The sequence below is a fragment of the Accipiter gentilis genome, chromosome 7 (genome assembly GCF_929443795.1).
Source record: "Accipiter gentilis chromosome 7, bAccGen1.1, whole genome shotgun sequence".
NCBI classification, from domain to species: Eukaryota; Metazoa; Chordata; class Aves; order Accipitriformes; family Accipitridae; genus Astur; species Astur gentilis.
In genome coordinates this window covers 13,984,918-14,006,127 of record NC_064886.1, presented here as the reverse complement: position 1 = coordinate 14,006,127, position 21,210 = coordinate 13,984,918, and the positions used below count along the sequence as shown (strand labels likewise).

Genomic DNA, 21,210 nt, shown 5'->3' with positions numbered 1-21,210 from the left:
AAAGCATTCTAACCACAGCTCTTCTAACACAGCTGTTTTTTTCATGTGCCCTTTGGTGCTCGCAATATATATTAGCTTTCTATAGATTTATAACTAATCTATTTTCAAAATGCCTGATGAAATGAAGGGACTCTTACATATATTTTTAAAAGTGAGCACCAACAGTTATTTAAATATCGTGGACAAAATTAGCAGTTCTCTAGCAGAGGAGTACAGAGATGTGTTTGTGAGTGTGGTTGTTCTTTTCACAATCCCTAGCCTTTTCTGTTTATTTTTGCGATCGGGCATAGGTTCCATTGACCTTGTTTTTATTTTTGCATATGTCACATTTTCTGCAGACCCTGCTCTGTGTTTATCTTTGACTGAATGTGCCATGTAAAGACCTTGGTTAAAGGGATTCTCCCCAACAAGTCACAGCTGTATATACAGTGGGGTATGTATCAGTGCTGATCTTTGGAATGATCTTGGTTAACTGTTATGCAAGCTGGAGGCATGTACCAGGAGGAACAAAGAGTGATCGTAAAAGGTTTCTCAAAGCTCTGGCTAAGATTTCTTTTCCTTCTTAAGAATAAAGTGTATTCTGAAAACCTTACACTGGTAGAAGTAACACTGAAAATCTCATGAGACTGTTGCAATTACTAGGAAAGGACCAGAGAGCAAAGCAGTAGACCTTATGGGCACCATTGGGCTCCAAGAGCTTGAATGTTGTGTGCAGTTCAAGTCAGTGCATCATAAAACTGGAAAGGGAGACTAGAAAAAGGAACAGGTAGATCACAAGCTGTGGATCAGCCTCATCCTGTTGTGGAGTGATACTTACTGAAAAAGGCTGAATTTTATCAGCTTGGAAAAGAGGCAACAGACGAGAAACTTTGAGTAAAGCCTGTAGAGACAGTGACTAAGGAACAATTATTGGCTGTTCCTTGCAATAAAAGGACTATTAGAGTGTAACCAGTGGAATTCACATAAGAACTTTAAAGTTAGCAAAAGAACATATATTTTTAAAACAGTAAGTTATGTTACTTGCTGTAGGATGGTGTAAAAGCCAGAAGTATGGGTGTCACCTAAAAGGGATTAGGCAAAATCGTGGAATGTAGATGCATCACATACTACTAAACACAATGTTCAGGGTGAAGTCTCAGCTTTAGAAGTCTTTTAATTACTTACAGCCTTAATTAAGAGGCTTTTTCAAAAGAAGAATCATTCTATCCTGTATCTATTATGCTTTTCCTATTCTCCAAAATTCTGTAGCTGGCCACTGTTGGAGATAGGATACTGTGCTGGTTGGATTTTTGGTCACACCCTGTATCACTGTTTTTATGACTTGCCCAACATTGCATAGGAACTCTGTGGCAGAAGAGGCAATCCAGTCTCTTGGGAAGCATTCAGCTGCTTTAACCACAATGCTATATTTTCTTTTCTCATAGTATCTTACCTCATTCACTGCACTGTCCAATTTTTCTAACATGTGAGGGAAATGTCCTGCAGACAGCACTCATTTGGCCCACACTGCTGAATTCTTGGAGTACAGTTTACACCATTAATTTCCCAATCAGTGAGGCATACCTCAGTGGTGAGGTGTGCCAACAGTAGATACACAGCACTAAACCCAAGCCAATAAGCTTTGCTGGACTTACTAGCATGGGCTGTATGCCAGTGCTACAGGAGTTGGTTCAAAAAAAAAAAAAAAAAAGGAAAAAAGAGGGGTGGGGTGGAAGAGCAGAAGTGAAGGGGTAGTCTGGAAAAGAAGAGAGATGAGGCAATAGATTAGTGATGGTAGGAAGGAGGGATCTGGAAGAAGGAGGGAAAACTGTTCTTGTATCCTGAAATACAGCTCAAGTAACTAAAATTAAGGCTGAATTAGGATACCTTAAACCTCGCACTTAAAGTATGAAACATAATTTAGATGAAAATGAACATGTAGAACAGCAATGTCAGGGAAAAACACTTAGCTAAATTTTAAATTTTCAAAACTTTAGAAGCTTTAGAACTTGGTTTTTTTTCCCCCCACATATATAGGGTGCTGTAGTACAATAAACATGGACATTAATATGGTGTCAGAGAAGAAGCTGAGGAAAGCTGTTTTGGTTTACAGTTCTGTAAAACAGTTTAGTTTTGCAGTTCTGTATTCAAAGTGAAGTTGAGTTTTGCTCTTAGATCAGGGAATTAACCTCTTTGTAATGAAAGGGGAGTGCCTTAGGTTTCCAGAATTTCAGAAATTTTCATTGTTAGTTTGACTTTAAATAACATAAAATGAATCCTTCAGGCACCAAGTGCCAAGTTTCTACAAATGCCTTTGAGAGATGGAAAAGAACGAAGGACTGATAATTTCTTGAGTGCAGAATAGTGTTCTGGTTCAAGATGTCAAAGCATAGACTGTGAGCAGTGAGTGAAACTACATCAGTCAGCCTTGTATGCTGACAAAGTGTTTTGAATAGTGCGCTGGACTGAGTTGTGGAGACCAGTTTACATCTAAGTTGGTTATTTGCTGTGCAAAGTAAAACAAATGGAGGCTGACAGAAGGAAGAAGAATTTCACAGTGTGTTAAATGGGAATATTTGGAGTGACTATTTCAGCAATGTGCTACGTTTGAATTAAGAATAGTTTTTTATTTTGAAGTAATTCTCCCTACTACAGAACATTCTTCAGTGGTGACTCAATGTAGAGCTAATCTCACTCAAAATGGTTGCCATTTGCCACTTGGAACAATAGGACTGAAGCCACAGGCTGCCATCAGGTGGCTGTTTTTAAGAAGGGCATTTTTTGCCCAGAGGATTTGAGTGTTTCTTCCCATCTGATAACATAGAAGATCTCAATATTCACTAAATTCTTGTAATAAAGGACTTAGAAAATAGTGCAGTTACTCATTACTGTATCTGAAATGGAGAACCCATTGCACCAGATAAGTTATTTTATGGAAAAAAAATAAAATTAAACCTTCATCTGTTTTCAGGAGCAACACTTTGCACATGATTTATATGTCATAATACTGGCCAATGCTTTTTTCTTGAAGTACTCAATTCCCCTCTGGGCAGGGGCATCTTTTCCCTATAGTGTGAATGGGGAAGTTAAGCAAAGGGAGAAAGGAATGATTTCCATACCGTCATAAAGGGAAGTGATTTCGCTGGAACAGAAATGCAGCCACCTCTATGCTCTGTTAGGGCGAGATCCAGCAAGCAGGCTAGTCTGCTCTCTCCACAGCAGCATAATGCAGCAGTGTAACACAAGTCTGCTTGTGTGCTCCTGGGTGCACCTGGGCTCGGGAGCCATCAAATGAGTAGACTGTACGTAATAGAGTATGGCTGGTGTCTCCCCAAGAGCTGTGTTGCTTGTACCGGGGCTCAGAAGTGGAGTGACTGGCTTTGATAGAATCCCGGACCTGAGGGGCTGGGAGGGATGTCAGACAAAACAGGGGAATGCATCTAATTCCTGCTGTCAGATAAGCTGAAGTATGATGAGAAAGTTGCCTCACCTTTCAATAAAGGAGATCATGTTCCTTTGCATACAGCCTATTCTAGAGCCTCGTCTCATGTAGTTGCAGGCTTTGGCTTCACCTGTACTTCCATTTTAAATAGGTTAGAGAGATTGTGCTGGTATCTGTTATAATATTGGACCTGACAAAAGAAGTGTATGTAAAACTAGATCTGATGTTTGGATTTTGTCCAGTGAATGAGAGTGCAAAGCAGGGGCAGAGTGTGAAGGAGGCTGGGGAGGTAATTTCTTAAGAACTTGATGTTGAAGGAAGAGGAGACAGTATAGAAACAAACAGGAGGCTGTACCTGTTTGGAGACCTATGCTTTCAGAATCAGTTGGCTCCTTTCCCTCTAGAATGTCCCGAACACCTTAAAATGTTTTTACATGGGCAGAAGTCATATATTGGAAACAAATCCGTTGAAGTATACTAGGTGTCAAATTGAAAAGGGGGTCAAGTGATAGGTCTTGGAGAGAAGAGTTAAGGAAAATTGAAGCACAAAGTGGGGAAACTGGGATATGAGAAGGCATTGTGGCAGCTGGAGTTTGAAACAGAACTTCTGTAAACTTTACTCGTTTGTATATTGCTCCAGGATGGCTTATAATATATAAACACAAATCTGACCAGAAGGTAAACTTTGAAAAACGATTTAAGATGGAACTGTCTATCTTCAGGTTGTAAAAAACGTCACAGGTATTTTCTTGAGTATTTTTTGCTTGCTGCAATGTAAGCTAAAGTTAAATGTAGAGAGCAGGGGAGTGCTTTGTAATTTATGATAAAATTCAATACAAGAATATGATGGTTATCTTCAAGTCACCTATTTATGAATCTAGAAAACGTAAAGATTAAGCTTCAGAGAAATGCATAAAGGGAAGAAGTAAGGGGAGGTGTCCAAAATGGTCTAACTCTGTAGCAGCACAACAAAGGAAAAATTGTAGTCAAGACCTGTAATACCCATAGCTGATTTTAGTATTTTTCTTCCTCTTATGTCGTAAGAGAGATGTGTGAAGGGATTTGCAGTAGACTGGGTCTGAATACGGGGCTAGGGAGTGATTTGTGGCAGAGGAGTGAGGAAAGACTGGACAGAGCATGCAGCGCAGTTAGTTCCGTATCAAGACAGAGGAAAAAATAAGATTCCTTAGAAATAATGCCACATAGGGAGAGCAACTGAGAGTGGAGGAGAAGATTGGGTGCTGGAAAGTCTAGTCTGGGTGGTGAGAGGAGCAGAGGAAAGAATCTGACCTCCGCTGGGCCTGAGCTTCAGGGACATGCTACTCATTACTCCCTCCACTGAGCTGAGAGCATACCTCCGAAGCACAATCTCAAAGAGATGGTGATTTTTTTTTCCAGAGAGTAAGCCATGCTAGGAGTGCTCACAGAAGGAAACAAAGCTGGTATACAGTGCTTCAGTTCTCAAGGAAGTTCTTCTCTGGGGTACTCAGTATGTTGAAGATGCGACAAACATCCAGGTAAGCACCACAACTCCACGTTTCGTCATCGCATTGCGTTGGGATAGGTGGAGGTCAGTTCTGCCGTGTGTGCACACACAAACGCCTTACTCTCTGCTCTGCTCTCAGAGATATAAAACTCTGAATAAATGTCCAGTATGTAGGATTTTCAACATGTCCTTAGTTTCAGTCTCTTAAAACCCTCTGGTGATGATACAGACACTTTTGTACTGAATTTAAGTCTGCCGACAACAGGCTTTCTGTTTTTTAATCCGCTTTAGCACATCACTTTGAAAGACACAGAGTTGGTATTCTGGTTTAGGCTGTTTAGCGTGCCTTGCCGTAGTGGAGGGCATCAGTAATTTTGTCATATTCAAAAACTTTTGAGAGCATCTTCTGAGGCACGGGCTGAAGGAACTTCTGTTATCCAGAGGATGTATGGTTTAAAGAATCTTGAAAGAGTCTTTATGTAAATATTGAAAAGTTAGTTCACATGCTGACCTAAGAAATAGGGTACATCTTGAGAGTATGAACTATTGTTTATGTTTCATCCTTGAAAAACTTTTTTCATCCTGACCAACAGGAATGCAGGTCTAATACTGTATCACTGATGTGTCTTTTGCTTCCTTGGTGGTGCTTCCAGACTGACTTTCAGTCAAGGTGGTAATCAAGAACTTTCTAAATATTAAAACCTTCCTTACTGTCGACCTTTCTATTGCAACCCAGAGGATTTGTTCAGACCCTATAACTGCACCACTTGAATTTTCACTCAAGCTACCATTGTCTCGTGACATCAACTGAAACTTCATGCTCCAAAATGCATGCTAAAGAAGTGTCTCTGTTCATCCCTAGCAAGTGCCAGCTGCTTCCCTTCTTTGTGTGTTTTGGGGAAGATTCTAGGCATGAGGTGGGAGGTAAATACAAAATAATTTCTGTCCTACTGTTACCTGATAATTCAACAGCTGTATTTTGAAGTTCTGTCAGCTAATTAAGCCACTTATCAGGGGAGATTGACAATCATTTTTCTAAAACAGGGTAGCCCCTAGCTTCTGGGAACTACAAAAGTCAGAATTTTTAGTTTTTTGTTCCTAATAGAGAGATTTTGATTCATCTTTGCTTTCTGATTTCACTTAATCTGTTAGATTTCACTGCTTGCATTTGCAGCTTCTTTTCCTGTATTTGAGGACTAAGGGTTTAATTTTTGCATGCAATCATCATGTGTTCATTTAATACAAAGAGCTGAAGTTCTGAGAAAGAATTCTGAGAACCGGAATCTGTGGTTGTCTATACATTGGCTTCTCATTTTTTTATGCAAATGTTGCAGGTAGCTAGGAGTCTGTGTTATTATCTAGTACTCTCTCTGAGAAAAATGGTACATACTTTGTTGGGTAATATTTGCAGACAGTTTTTGTTGTGGGACAGTCTCCCAGGCTCCAGCTGTGAAGATGTATTTGTATTTTGTGTGGGAAATAAAGAAACTACAGCTGGTTGTGCATTATCTGCTGTACCTTTTCCATCTCTGTTCTGTGTGTAGTCACTGAGCCAAAGTTTTAATTTTGAACTGAGCAGAAAGTTGATCCTTGGTGCTGCCTTCTGCGTACTGCTACAGAGGTTCTGCAGGATGTATCTTGATGAGTTTAAACAGTAGTTCAAGTATCTGAAGTGCAAAAATGGGTGGAGAGAAGGATTAAAGTAGTATAACCCTTCTCTCTTGTGCTTTCCCTGTTACAAAGTGCAAAGCTACCCATTTTATATTGCTGGCTAGAGCAGCTCCAGCACTACCCTCCATCTCTGAATTTCATTGCAGCCCCAGGGGAAGCTGCACCTCTGTGGCTCTGTCACAGCTGCTGGACTTTGATGGGGACATGCCTTCGCTCTTTCCAGTGGCCTCCCTTGGCAACCAGCCCTTTGAAGATGACCTCTTGCTGTTTGCCTGTTGTCTCTCTTGTGTTGGATTATAGATGAGAGGCTGGCATGAGGGGAGGGGGATGGGATGGATTGTCGTGCATTTTAAGCCTCATTTCTTTCTGCGTTCTCAACTTTTTTTTTACTCTGTGGCTTTTACCTCTCTATATGGATAAAATGTTGTCTTGCATATGGAAAATGGTTTCTGGCAGAAATGCACAGTTTCTGCTTGGCATTTGTATATAGGACAAAGGAAGTTTGATTAGTTTTGTGGTGAGGACATTGCATTCTTCCTGTAACAATCTACTTGCATTAGTTCCCTTCCCCCATCCCTCTTTTTAAGGACAATATTGTTCTTAGTTATAGGGCAGCCTTTCTCTGTGTGCATGTTCTGTGTTCCTCTTCCCTCCCTCTGGCCCCAGTGAACGCACCCTCTTGGAGACAGCACAAAATATATCATCTTGTTAACAAAGGCTATGGTGTGAAATGGAAAGGGACACACTAGAGCCCTGTGGCTGGGTTGCATTTTGTGCGGACACTGACTACTTTTGGAAATCCAAATGCAACCAGGCTTTGCTAAATACTGACAAAATCCTTCATGAGAGTCTTGTAGTGAAACAGTAGCTGCAGGGTAAGAAGTAAGGTATTATCAGGGATCAAACGAAGCATAGGAATAAATGTCCAATTTTCACTACAGTGAAAGGTGAACAGTTGAGGTGTTTTAGTACAGAGCATTGTAAATAACAGTGTTTACACACTTTTACAAGTTTTGCCATCTCCTTTCTCACTTTTTTTCTCAATGATGAAATCACATTAATCGACCTGTGTCAGCACTCAATCTGTCTGAGGTTTCTTCAGGCTTTATTAAAGTCTGGGTGTGGAGACAAGAATAGCAGTTGACATTGCTGTTGAATATTAATGAATAAAGTCAGGAGTTACACATGTTACCAGGTATTTTACAGCAAATATGAAGAAAATAACTTGGATGTGCCTGTGTATGCAGCTGTAACGCCTCAGTGCAGCATAGCATGCAAAATTAGAAGAATAGGATGTGGGAGGTATCTGTGATCTCTGCATGTAACTAGTTCATCCTTATCTGGAATATTGCTTTTTAATTGGATCTCCTCGTATTATCTTCTCTTTGGAAAACAACCAGGAAACCCAGCCTCTCTCCTTTCACCCCAGCTAGAAACAGTAAACAAAGACGGAAGCTAGTAAGAGTAATAGATTATTCCCTTGGAAATAAGAGGCTTCATGGAACAGGAGCAGGGATAAATTCGTGTTCCCTTTGCTACTTCAATAAAGGAAATCCAATATTGATATGTCTTTTCAGTACCTACCTTCTTCATGTAATTTCTTTATTCTTATGCAACCTGAGCAAAAGTAGGCCATGCAGATTATAACTCTGTGCCTTGTATTCTAGGAGCTACTAATGTGGGTTGTGTAGTCTGATCCATTTTGGCAATTGCTGTATACCTAAGTTTTCCTCTGAAGTAAAAGTATGATATTCACTGGATTTCATTTTGTAGTCTTCCTTCAGCCCGTGCAAGAACATTTCCCTACTCCTCCTTGTGTGGGCAAGCTTACTATAGCTACATCTGTTGCATCAGGACTGATAATTTGTCTTCCTGTCAGGACGGATGCACTTGCACTTTGGGTAGCAGATAGTGTAACTTGGGTCTTGGGTGTGAAGTGTGTAGTAAGGGAGATTGTAGTGCTTTTCCAAGTGTTTTGACCAGGATATAGATTGATATGCAGAAGGATTTTGCTTCTGGGCAGGCAGTTAGAATGTGCAGATGAATAACTAAATAATGTTGGAGTTTAACTAATGGGTTTTTTGACTGAAGCAAAATGAAACTAACTAGCAGGCTTGCTGTGGAAAAGCCAGGACTGCCTGAAGAAGCATGTTTAGCTTTAGCCTCTCGCCACATGGACAGACTGGAAAAGGAGAGAGAAGGAAAGAAGCGATTGTGCAGACTGAAATATTTATTGAGGTGCTTTGCAGCGTAAGCAATCCCCTATGTTCTGTTTTAGAGGAAAATTATGTCTGTGTTCTGGCTTTGTAGACAGTACCATAATCAAAATGGAATTTATGTAACAACTTTGCACTAGTGCATTTTCACTACGTACACATGGAGTATTCCTCTGGAGCAGTCTCTTCACTGCTAAAATGCAGACTTTGAAGCAGGTCCTCTTGTATGAATGACACTTAAACTTCTGCTGTAAATACAATGAACTATTAACAACTAGTGAAACTGCACACCCTTTTGTTCCAGTTACCTTTCTAGTCCATAGATGAGCTGAAAGCCTCTCTGGAACCAAAACAACTGTAGCTTCTAAAGAAATTCTTAGCACCTTTAGATCAAATCATCATGTATATATTCCACAAGTTCTTTGCCTTTGTGGCAACTAACCTGCCTTATTCTGCATGTCTGGAGAACATGTAATTCTTGGAGCGGACTTCAGTGTTTACCTCTGTTGGTACATATCACCAGAAACAGAAGTCATGGAAGATAGGATTGCTGGATAATGCAAGATTTCACCACAAAACAGTGCAGATCACAAATGGATAAGAAAATACAAAACATATTTCCTTTTAGGTTTTACCCCACCGAACTGCCCATTTGATCTTTCTCTATTCCCCTGAAGTCTGGTTGGCAAAAGCAGTAGACTGAAATTTCACACAAATGGTTTACCTTCATTTCCTAGTATAACTTGTGTCTTTTAAGAGAACTGATTTTTGTCTAAGCATAGAATGGTTTGGTTTGGAAGGGACCTTAAAGATCATCTAGTTGCAACCCCCCAGCCGTGGGCAGGGACACCTTCCACTAGACCAGGTTGCTCAAAGCCCCATCCAACCTGGCATTGAACACTTCCAGGGATGGGACATCCACAACTTCTCTGGGCAGCCTGTTCCTGTGAAGAACTTCTTCCTTACATCTAATCTAAATCTACCCTCCTTCAGTTTAAAGCCATTATCCCTTGTCCTATCACTACATGCTGTTATAAAATGTCCCTCTCCAGTTTTCATGTAGGCTTGCTTTAAGTACTGGCAGGCTGCTGTAAGGTCTGCCCAGAGTCTTCTCTTCTCCAGGCTGAACAACCCCAAGTCTCTCAGCCTGTCTTCATAGGAGAGGTGCTCCAGCCCCCTGAGCATCTTTATGGCCCTCCTCTGGACCAGCTTGCTCAGGTCCACGTCCTTCTTATGCTGGGGGCCCCAGGGCTGGATACAGTACGGCAGCTGGGGTCTCACAAGAGAGGAGTAGAGGGGGAGAATCACCTCCCTTGACACGCTTCTCTTGATGCAGCCCAGGATGCGGTTGTCTTTCTGGGCTGCAAACACGCATTGCCAGGTCATAGTCTGTTTTTCATCCACCAGTACCCCCAAGTCTTCTCCGCAGGGCTGCTCTCAATCCACTCATCACCCAGCCTGTATCCATGTTTGGGATTGCTGTGACCCATGTGCAGGACCTTGCATTTGGCCTTGTTGAACTTGATGAGGTTTGCACAGGCCTACCTCTCTAGCTTGTCCAGGTCCCTCTGGATGGCACCCCTTCCCTCCAGCGTGTCGACCACACCACACAGCATGGTGTCATCGGCAAACTCACTGAGGTACACTCAATCCCACTGTCCACGTTGCCGACAAAGATTTTAAATAATACTGATCCTATTATGGACCCCTGAGGGACACCACTTGTTGTTGCTCTCTGCTCAGACATCGAGCCGTTGACCGCAACTCTTTGAGTGTGACCATCCAGCCAATTCCTTACTCACCGAGTGGTCTACCCATGAAATCTATGTCTCTCCATTTTGGAGAGAAAGATGTTGTGCCGGACAATATCAAATGCTTTGTACAAGTCCAGGTAGATGACCTCAGTCGCATATAGTAGTTCTGCAAGTTCTGTTGTATGCATGTTGTTTTGATGGATGGTGTTTATTAAGGTTACTTTGTTTCTTTCTTTAAAACTTATAGGATACCTTGGAAATAATTTGTGTTATTTTTAACTCGTCTTCCTTTCTCTTCTTCTTCCCTACCCTTCTCCATTCATCTAGCTCAGTTCCCCACAACCCAGTGCAAGGAAAACAACTATGCTTCTTAGCAGCTTACTGCAAAATACACAGAAAAATATCTTCTCTTGCCAGTGTCCTAGAGGTAGTCAGCTCTTAAACTCCATGTAGCATCAAGAACTTCCTGGAAAGCCAGGGTCTAGACCACATTATGTGTCCAAAAAATGAACTGTACTGAGTTTGGAAATTGGTCACAAATCAGTCTTTGCATATAAAGAACAGTTACTGTTGGTCTGGAGACTTACAGTACTGTGAAATTTTGGGTCAGCATGAGATCTGTCAATTTGCTTGCTAAGCGTTCCTGCTAAAATACAATCTGCAAATGAGTAGCGCAGAGATTTTTCACAAACCTGTATGCTTTTGTAAAATAACATACTACGTTCTCTGCTGCGCACATATGTATGTATTGTCTTTTAATTCCCTCCTAACACTCTTGGAATTTTCAGCCCAGCCAAATTAATTTGTTTTCTAAGTGCACATCGTGTGTGCTTTTGGCAAGGGAATGGAAATGGAATTTCTTTTAGGGTTCCTTATATTTCTTATATGAACAGTTTCAATCAACTGTGGGTTTTTTGGCTGTTGAATGGTTAACACACATTCTTTCTGGGGCCCAAACATACCCTGGGGTTGAACAAATAGACCCCATTATGTTGTACAATGTTTGTCAGGGTCTCTTCATACTTCCTACTCCATATGAGGCCTTTAACATATGCCAAGGAGATTATATGGCACTGACCTGATACTTGCAGTTTCAAGTCCCCACTTGAGTGCTGTGGGACAAATGTAGTTGTTCATGAGATGTAGGGGAGTCCTGTTTTTCCCAGACAGTTATGATTATGTCTAAAGTTCTGGCCATTAGTGTGTTTTTGGGGCCTGTCTTGTTCTATATAGGGCCAGAACTCTTTTGTTTTACTATATAGCTACTGGCAGCCTTCTTCTGCCAAAGTAATCTACGAAGGTATCACTTTACTCCTAATTTTCCCTCCAGTTTCCCCCATCCTTAGTGGCATTGTGCCTGCATCTTTTGCCAGCATCTTTCCACCCATTTAAAGAGGAAGAAAACACAACTATAAACATGACTTTGTTCCCCTTTGCTCTGTCAATACTGTGGTAAGAGAATTCAGTGTAATCAAAGCATTTAAATTCTTGAGAGAAGAAATCTGCCCTCAAATTATCTCGGGTATGCACATCTTTTCATGGAGTTTTGCTTTTGAGACCCTTTGAAGGAAGGAGAGGCCAGCTTTCTGTTTGAATGGGCTAGAAGCTTCCCTTGCAAAGTGTTTGCAATAATTAGTGTCCAGCTTCTTTGTTGAAGTAGATCGCTCAGCTGCATAGCATGGGCAGTACACTTGATCTCTGCCTGTGCAGTAAATCTGATGCAGATGTGCTGAATTTACAGTTTTGTACACATCTGTTACTGTGCATGTGCTGTGGGTATCTGTAGGATCTCTCTGACTTGGGGCAATCCTAGCAGGAGGATGTCTGAGAGCAGGCTGTTACTGCCAGGTATGTCTTTCAGCTGGCAGTTTTCTTCCTTTCCTGAGGGATTTGAAGCTGGGCCATGGCACAGTTGAATTGCTCACAAGCACTTCACATAACTGTGAGTCACAGGTTGGGTATCCCTGTGTCAAAGGAGTAAGGGAATGATGCTGCTTCTTGCTTTAGGTGATGAGTGAGCTGATCAACCAGATCAGCACCAAGGTCTGGTTCCCTAGTTAACAAAATCTACTCTGGCTGCTCTTCAAAGTTTACTGCTCCTTTTCACAGGATCTGGTGGACTGTATGTAGCACTGGCCTGTCTGCATTGTAGAATATTACTGCTCTTTTCTGCATGGTGGATGTGTTCAACTGCATATCTCTGTTTTTACATTTAATTACAGCATAGACTGGATTTCTCATCATCCCTTTTGGCATACGTCCTGGCGTAAAGAGGACTGTGAGAGGATTTCAGGAATGCTTGATGCTCTTGCTATAGAGAAAGTTCGGTGGAAGCCACTTGTGGGTTCAATGCTAACCGCTGAGTCAAACCACACAGTCACAACTGATAGCCAAGAAAAGCACACTGCTGAAATGCTCAGGTCCTATAATGTTACATTTTGTGGTGATTTGGTTTTTGGCAGGATGTTCTTCTTCAAAACAGAAAAAAAAGTCTGAAAGCGAAAAGAAACTGTGTTTTAATGGAGTTTTGTACTTGCGCCGGAGGCCGAATGTTCTTCTCTGCACAACAAAGCTGCATGGTCTAGGGGAGCACAGGGTGATGAGGAAATGCTTCTGGCTTTCACCTATTTTAGAAAGGCTGCTGTGTTCCAACTGCAGCCAGCATAATAACCTCATGTTTTATCAGGCTGCAGAGACAATAACAACTCCTAACTTTTTTTAAAAAATACTACTCTTTAGTTCTTGAAAGATTTTTCTTTTCTTCCCCCCATTTGTATGGTTTTGGATTGCTCATCTGTAATGGCACATTCTACTGATGCCTTTTCCAAAAAGCACCGATCCAGAGAAGCTACAGCCTGAGCCTTTTCTTTCTGGTGGAGTCTTAGTAATGCTAGGTTGGAATATTGCAGTCAAGAACCTTAAATCACTTTTTTGGCAAAAGCTTGCTTTGCCAATTCAGAGGAGTAAACAGAGATAGAAGAGTCAAGTTCTTCATTCCACAGTATTTGTAAGTAGTAGGAACAAATACAGTCTTGTGGTGATGCAGTTGTATTAGTAGCTGCATTATGTTGAAGATCAAAATCACAGCAGTGGCAACAATCAGTGGGAAATCTCTGTCAGCTGGGATGACTCAAAGCTATCCTGGAGAATGAGTGCAAAGTAATTTTTGTAGTCCTTAAGAAGCAGTTTCTCTTTTAATAGGTATGAAGGTAAAATTTCAGAGGAAATGCAAAAAATGAGTGTTGCTAACACTAACTTGACTGTTTTGTAGCCTTCTGGGTCTCATATTAATTATTTGAATATATAAGCTCTACTGGAATACTTTATACAATTAGTCCAGTCACTGTTCTCTAGTACTAGAGAGTGTTAGCCAGGTATCTTGCCTTTGCTCTAAACAGGCTTATTTTGTGCCCTGGTGGAAACCTCTCTAGATTACTATGCTTTTCCTCTCTACCCGGTGCCACTTTTTGGCCCTGTGCTCTGTTCCTTGTCACAGCTGAATTTCTTCTCACATGAATAAAGTGGAGATTTGTTGTGTGTTTTTTTTTTAATAAAGTAATGGCAGTATGTAACAAAGGCTCAGTTAGGTTTGATCTTGTCACTGAAGTAGATTGAAGGCAAAAGCAGTTCTTCTAGTGAGCTCTAGATTTTCTTTGTTTTGGTGCTCATCTTACATGCTTTGGGTTCCACTGGGTAAATTCCAAATTCCTACATTCTTTCTGTGTTCTGATGCTGATGGAAAATAGGCTTGAGAGACAATGGACAAGTTAGGTGTTTTTCACTGGAGTTAATGAATGCATGGGTAATCATTCCATGTCATAGAGCTATTAAATCTGTAGTTCCTGCTGCGACAAAGCACAGACTTTATTGCAGAGAATTGGGCCAGTTTCTACACTGTCTTGGTGCAAGGCAATGTATGTGATGAGCTGAGCTCTCATCATTGCTCTGACAGAAATTTTCCTTGTTTCTCACTGAATATGAGCTAGTACTCTGTGGTTGGGTGTTTTGGTTTTTTTTTTCTCCTTTGGTTAGTTGTCACTTCTGAGTGGAAGAATCAATAGCTTTGTTCTGACCTGTATTGCTATAGTGAAAACACATCTCCTATAACATCCTTCATTTGTTTTCTAATGTTTGTTTGAGTGGGAAGCAGGTAACTTGCTGCAAGCTCCTACCTCATTTCTACTTCAAGCATCACTACATGCATGATATGCCACAGACTCTTCATCTGAGGGCACTGAAAGATTCAGATTAGAGCCAAGTACTAAACAAAAAATGTTACATAAAACCAGGTAATTTGGAGCAACCTGATTTGGAAGAAAGGTCTTCAGAAGAGGTCTAGTTCTGTAGGAATAGGAACAAGGACAAAGTGAACGCATTGTCATAACTTTGTTTGCTCAGGCAATTGTTTTTCATACAGTTTCATAATGTCTGCGTTTTTGGCAAGCCAGTATTCCAGAGTGTGTATATATTTGCCTTTACTGATGTGTCTAGTTCTGTTAGGGTTAGTCCTTGCTTTTGGGCTGTCAGAAACATTTTTGATGCAGATGAATAATTGCCGGCAATCTTAAACACACATCTTGTACATCCAAGACTATAGATGAGGAAAATTAAATCAGAGATTAGCTGTTCTGTTAGGTGTAGAGAGGAGCTGTCTCAGCAGTATTACACCCAATACAGTAATTTGCTGTTGATGCTAAGAAATGATTATCACTCCAGCAAAAGGTAAAATCTAGAGCAGAATCTTCCAAGGAAACTTGAAATCCATCACTTTCATTCCAGAGTTCTTGTATGTGTCCTGTGGAAATAAGCTTTGCAGATAACTTTCCAAATCTGAGTGTATGTTATTTCAGTTCATTGTGACAGCTGTCTCAATAGTGTGAATGAACCAACCCTATTGTTCTCCCACCCCCCACCTGCAATGCATGCGAACAGCTGTGCAGAGTTGGACAATTGGTTTGCAGTCCAGTATGTGGTCTGAAATTGGCTAGCACCAGCCAGCTTGGAGGAAGGTGCAGACACCAGATAGTGGCAATTCTGTTCTCCAAGATTTTCTTTTCCCTGCCTTTACAATTTGGTTGTTGTTGAAGCTGAATGTAATATTTAAAACTTCCTTACTCAGTCTCACTTCTGCCCTTGTCACTTATATGATGCTTTATTTACTCCTTCCCATTGACAGTGAATGAGGATTGAAGCTCTGCAGGGAATTGGAAATTTTAACCCTACTGAGTTTTCCTTCTATATGCCGTTTAGTCTGGTAGTCCAACAAGTCCAACTTTAATACAAATAAAATTTTATTTAATGGGATGCTTATTCATAAAACAGTTGCATGTCTGACAGCCTATGTATATTGAACCATTTTAGGTACCCAGCAATAGCTTGCTGAAGTTGCAGCATGGCACATCTGTAGCTTTTCTGAATTATTTTTACCTTGATTTGGAGGATGGAACTTAGCATCAAAAAATGATAGAAAAGTCTAGGCTGACAGGGATTTCTGGAGATCATCTGATCCAGCTTTCCATTGAAAGCATCCTTGTTATCCAAGGCCCTGTCAAGCTCAATCTTGAGTATTTCCAGCGGGGGATGTTCTACCACTTCTCGAGGCAACCTGTTCCACTGTGTTCTTACAGTGAAGAATTGTTTCCATGTATCCAAACAGAATTTTCCCTAAAGTGTCCTTGTGCCTGTTGCCTCTCGTCTGGTCGTCATGCACCCTCATGAAAAGACTCTGTCTTCTCTATAGCTACCTGTAAGACTGATTAGGTCTCCCCCAGCCTTCACTTCTTTAGGCTGAATGAATGGAATTCTTTCAACCTTTTTCATATGTCAAGTTCTCCAACCCTTTTATCATCTTGGTGGCCTTTTGCTGGACCTTTAACCAAAACCGGACACTTTATCCCAGGTGTGGTCTAACAAGTGCCAAGTACAGTGGAATAATCACATTCCTTGATCTGCGGGCTATACCCGTGCTCCTGGTGCAGCCTTAGCTGTTGACTCACATTCAGTTTGCTGTCCATCAGAAGCTCCATGTCTTTTTCAGCAGAGCTATACTGCAGCCAGTCAGGCCATATACAATCTGTACTGCTGCTCAGTATTACTCTATCCCACATGTAGGACTTAAAATTTATTTTCATTAAACTTAATGCAATTTTCAGTGTCCCAGTCTTCCAGCCTGCCAAAGTGACTTGTGTCTCGTGGTCCTTCCTCCTGGCATAACTACCACCCCTCCCAGTTTCTTATCATCTGCAAACTTCACTGAGAATGCATTTGCTCCTCTCATCTGGGTTGTTATAATGATATGTCATGGTTTAACCCCAGCCAGTAACTAAGCACCACGCAGCCACTCGCTCACTGCCCCCACCCTGCCACCCCCCCACAGAGGGATGGGGGAGAGAATCAGGAAAAAAAAAAGTAAAACTCGTAGGTTGAGATAAGAACAGTTTAATAGAACAGAAAGGAAGAAACTAATAATTATAATAATAATAAAATGACAATAATAATAGAAGGATTGGAATATACAAAACAAGTGATGCACAATGCAATTGTTCACCACTTGCTGACCAGTCCCCAGTTAGTTCCCAAGCAGCGATCCCCCCAGACCAACTCCCCCCAGTTTATATACTGAACATGATGTCACATGGTATGGAATATCCCTTTGGCCAGTTTGGGTCAGCTGCCCTGGCTGTGTCCCCTCCCAACTTCTTGTGCCCCTCCAGCCTTCTTGCTGGCCGGGCATGAGAAGCTGAAAAATCCTTGACTTGGTGTAAACACTACTTAGCAACGACAGAAAACATCAGTGTGTTATCAACATTCTTCTCATACTAAATCCAAAACACAGCACTATACCAGCTACTAGGAAGACAATTAACTCTATCCCAGCTGAAACCAGGACATGATATTAAATAGTATCAGACCTAGTATCAACTCCAGAGGAGCTCCACTTGTGACCAGCTGCCACTTCAACTTTGAGCCATTAACCACCACTCTTGTGACAACTGCAAAGGCTTTGAGCCAGTTTAGCCAGTTTTCTACCATCTTGTGGTCCAGTTGTCTAGTCCGTATCTTAGCAGCTTGTCAGCAAGGATGTTGAAGGAGACGGATGTCAAATGCCTTGTAAAGTCAAGCTAGATGACATCCACAGCTCTCCTCTCATCCCATTCACAGACCAAGTTGCTTCATCATAAAAGGTATTGAGATTGATCAAGCATGATTTATCCTTGGTGAATCCAAACTGGCTTTTTCAGTCACCATCTTGTCCTTCATGTACCTGGAAATAGTTTCCATAAGGATCCGTTCCATAATTTTCTCAGGTACTGAAGTAAGACTGACTGCTCTGGGGTTTCCCTGATCTGTCTTTTTGCATTTTTGCAGATGAGGGTAGTATTTGCCCTTTTTCAGTCATCAGGGGCCTTCCCCTGGTCTTCATGACCTTTGAAAGATAACAGAGAATGGCTCTGCAGTTATGAGCCAACTCTCATAGGACACTTAGATGCATCCTCTCAGATCCCATAGACACCTATATGTCTGGTTTGCATTGGTAATCCCTAACTTGACCGTCCTTTACTATCAGCTGTTTGTTGCTTACTTTGTTATTGCTTTGTGCCAACCCCATTCCATAGCAGACATATATTGCTTATAATTCTTCTTGCTGTTAATATACTTACTAGTCTTGACATCTGTTGCCAGTTTGAGCTCCAGCTGAACTTAATGCTTTCTTAACTAAATCTCTCCATTTCCGAGCAATATTTCTATATTCGTCTTTGAGATTGTGCCCCTTTTTCCATCTCTTCTTTCCATCCAACTTCTGGAGATTCTAGCAACAAAATACTGGATTGTCTCTGAATCCGAAATTCTGCGTCCTCTATGACTTTAATGGTGAATGAAGTTGTTGTTTGTTCAAAATCTGTTTGGTGACTTATTTTTATTGCATTTGGAAGAAAACATGTACGCTCAGTCCGCTTTTTGTGTTTCATAAGACTGGTTTGACAGGGGAGATATTTAATATAGAAGTCGCAGCAGAAGTGTACTAATGTTTTTTCTTCTCCCTGTAAAACACTTAGGTTGTTTGGTTGTCTTATTTCACTCAAGCCACGATATACCCCAGACTTTGGTTCAGTCACTTAGAAGAAGCTTCCGTGGGGCATGGAGTTGGAGGAAGGAAATGAGACCTAGAGCTTAAAATTGGTGGTTGGACACCAAGGGGCTGGGTAACTAAAAGTATCTGAAGTTTTCACTGAGTTAGGTGGCTCTGCTTGCATACACCTGGGGGAAGCTAGGAAGTGAGCGTACTTGCCTTCAGTTACCAGATGCGGCTTCCACATATACCTAGTTTGGAGGAAAGCTTTGAGAAGAAACTACATTTCCCTGATGATAGACTTCCCATTCGGGTTGGTTTGGGTTTTGGGTTTTTTTAAACACTGCAAATGCTAATAAATTTTATTTAAAAAGCCTGTCTGGTGAAGGAACGTGAATTCATGTGGAGGGAGGTGAATCCACGCCAAGTGCGTTCCAGGTGAGAAAGCTATATGGTATATCTGTTGTTTCAGGCCCTAGAGCAATAAGGAATTCAAGTCTTCACAAAAAGACTCGGTAGTTCTGCTCCATTTTAGAGGCTTGTACAGTGTAGTGTTTAGAATTTGCTTTTTACTGCAACTAGTTGAAACTACTGATAATTTTCCCCCTATAGAAAATAATTGGCTTTATTGTCGCCTTTGTAGTTTGTCCATGATATCTTTTGTTTAATGTGTCTAAAGTGAAATATGTCTGTGATCCAGAAACACCGTGGATTCTCCCTGGGCCTGAATTTTTGTCTAGATATTTTCATTCAGCCTTACCCTTTGATGTCCTGTGGTCTGCTTAGGCTTCAAAGTGGAAAGAGGCCTTAACCTGTGCCACATCTTGGCTCCCATGCCCCAGACCCTTGGCTTTCTTTTCTAAAGGACAAAGCAAAATGTCTGCAGCCGAGGTGCTTCAGCAGAGACATGTCTGGGGCTCAACATGAAGTAGGATGGAGAGGTGCTTACCCAGATTTTTTGAAATCTGCTAAGTCAGTGTACCTTCACTTTGTTTGTCTTCCAAAAGAGAAAATGAATTCAGTGCCTTTTCTTTCAACTTTGTCGTGATTTGTAAAGTGGTGCCTCCAGCATGTATCTGCTGCAGGAGATCAGAGAAGGAGCTGTCCTTTTTCTCTGTAGCAGATTTCTCCCTTGATGAGAAAGATTGTGTTGCCTGTGTTGCCTTGCTGTCCCTATCTGTCACACCATAGCCACTGTGCTGGTTTGGGCTGGGATAGAGTTAATTTTCTTCATAGTGGCTGGTATGGGGCTGTTTTGGATTTGTGCTGAAAACAGTGTTGATAACACAGGGATGTGTTAGTTATTGCTGAGCAGTGCTTACATAGAGTCAAGGGCTGTTCTGCTTCTCACCCCACCCCACCAACGAGGAGGCTGAGGGGCACAAGGAGTTGGGAGAGGACACACCTGGGACAGCTGACCCCGACTGACTCGAGGGATATCCCGTATGCTCAGCATATAAAGCTGGGGGAAGAAGGAGGAGGGGGTGACGTTTGGAGTGATGGTATTTTATCTTCCCAAGTCACCGTTACGCATGATGGAGCCCTGCTTCCCTGGAGATGGCTGAATACCTGCCTGCCGATGGGAAGCGGTAAATGAATTCCTTATTTTGCTTTGCCTGTGCACATGGGTTTTGCTTTACCTATTAAACTGTCTTCATCTCAACCCACCAGTTTTCTCACTTTTACTCTTTTGATTCTTTCCTCCATCCCACTGTGGGGGACAGTGAGCAAGCAGCTGTGTGGTGTGCAGTTGCCAGCTGGGGTTAAACTACGACAGCCACCTATGGACAGTGCAGGGGAGGGGATTCTCTGACCTCTTGTATGTGAGAGGACAGGGAAGCATTTAAACTGGAAGGGATGGATTTTTAATAATTTCTTACAGCAAGATTGACACTTGGAACTGGCACTAAAGTTTGTATTTGCAGAGCTCAACTTCCCAACTGGAGCTCAACTTTACTAGTGAGCTCGGCAGAGCTTGACTTTTCAAGTGAGCCAACCAAGGCAATAAGGCTATTGGCAAGATAGGAGTGAGGGGTCCTTATAACCTTTTTAAGTTTCCTGGGATATGGAAAGGCCCCCTGGGAAACAAGTCTCTTCTCTACTCAGCTCCTTCCCAGTCTTTTATTAAAGTAATATATTGATCTCCATAGAAATTCTTCGGCTTTAAAACAGAATAAGCAAACAAATGATTTGCATGTGTAAGTTGGTAAGGACGAAAGTGAGCTTTAATAGTTGAGTTATGTTGGCAGAGGAGGGGTCAGAGCTGCTGTTTTGTAGCTGCTGTTTTGTATTTGAAAATTGTAACTTTTGACTTGTAAGTTTGGTACATATTTCAGGGAGTGCTTAAGTATAGCCCAATACAGACCCTTGAGCAAGGTCTCGTTTTCCTCTTTTCGTAGCACACTAATGCACTACTTGTGTGTCTTCTGCCTACTGGAGAACTGCTACAGAATTGTGTCCAATGTCTAAGGTGCGGTGAAGAGCTAGAGCTGTGGGGTTCTTTTGCATGTTATGCATGATCCTATTGGTGTTTATTGTGCAAACATCTCCCCAAGACAGAGAGTATGAAAACTGCTGCTTCGTCTGAGAAT

The 21,210-nt window shown here is 41.5% G+C and overlaps 1 protein-coding gene across 3 annotated transcripts in view; it reads left to right on the top strand.

The window, feature by feature from the left end:
• Positions 1-21,210, top strand: part of ZNRF3 (zinc and ring finger 3) — a 105,855-nt gene that overhangs the window by 30,251 nt on the left and 54,394 nt on the right. The window contains exon 1 of one of the 3 annotated variants that reach the window (XM_049805453.1): positions 4,855-4,938. The exons of the other annotated variants lie outside the window; for them this stretch is intronic. The gene's annotated coding sequence lies outside the window, so the exon portion shown is untranslated. Of the gene's footprint in view, positions 1-4,854; positions 4,939-21,210 lie in introns of those variants that run through there. 3 annotated transcript variants of the gene reach the window in all.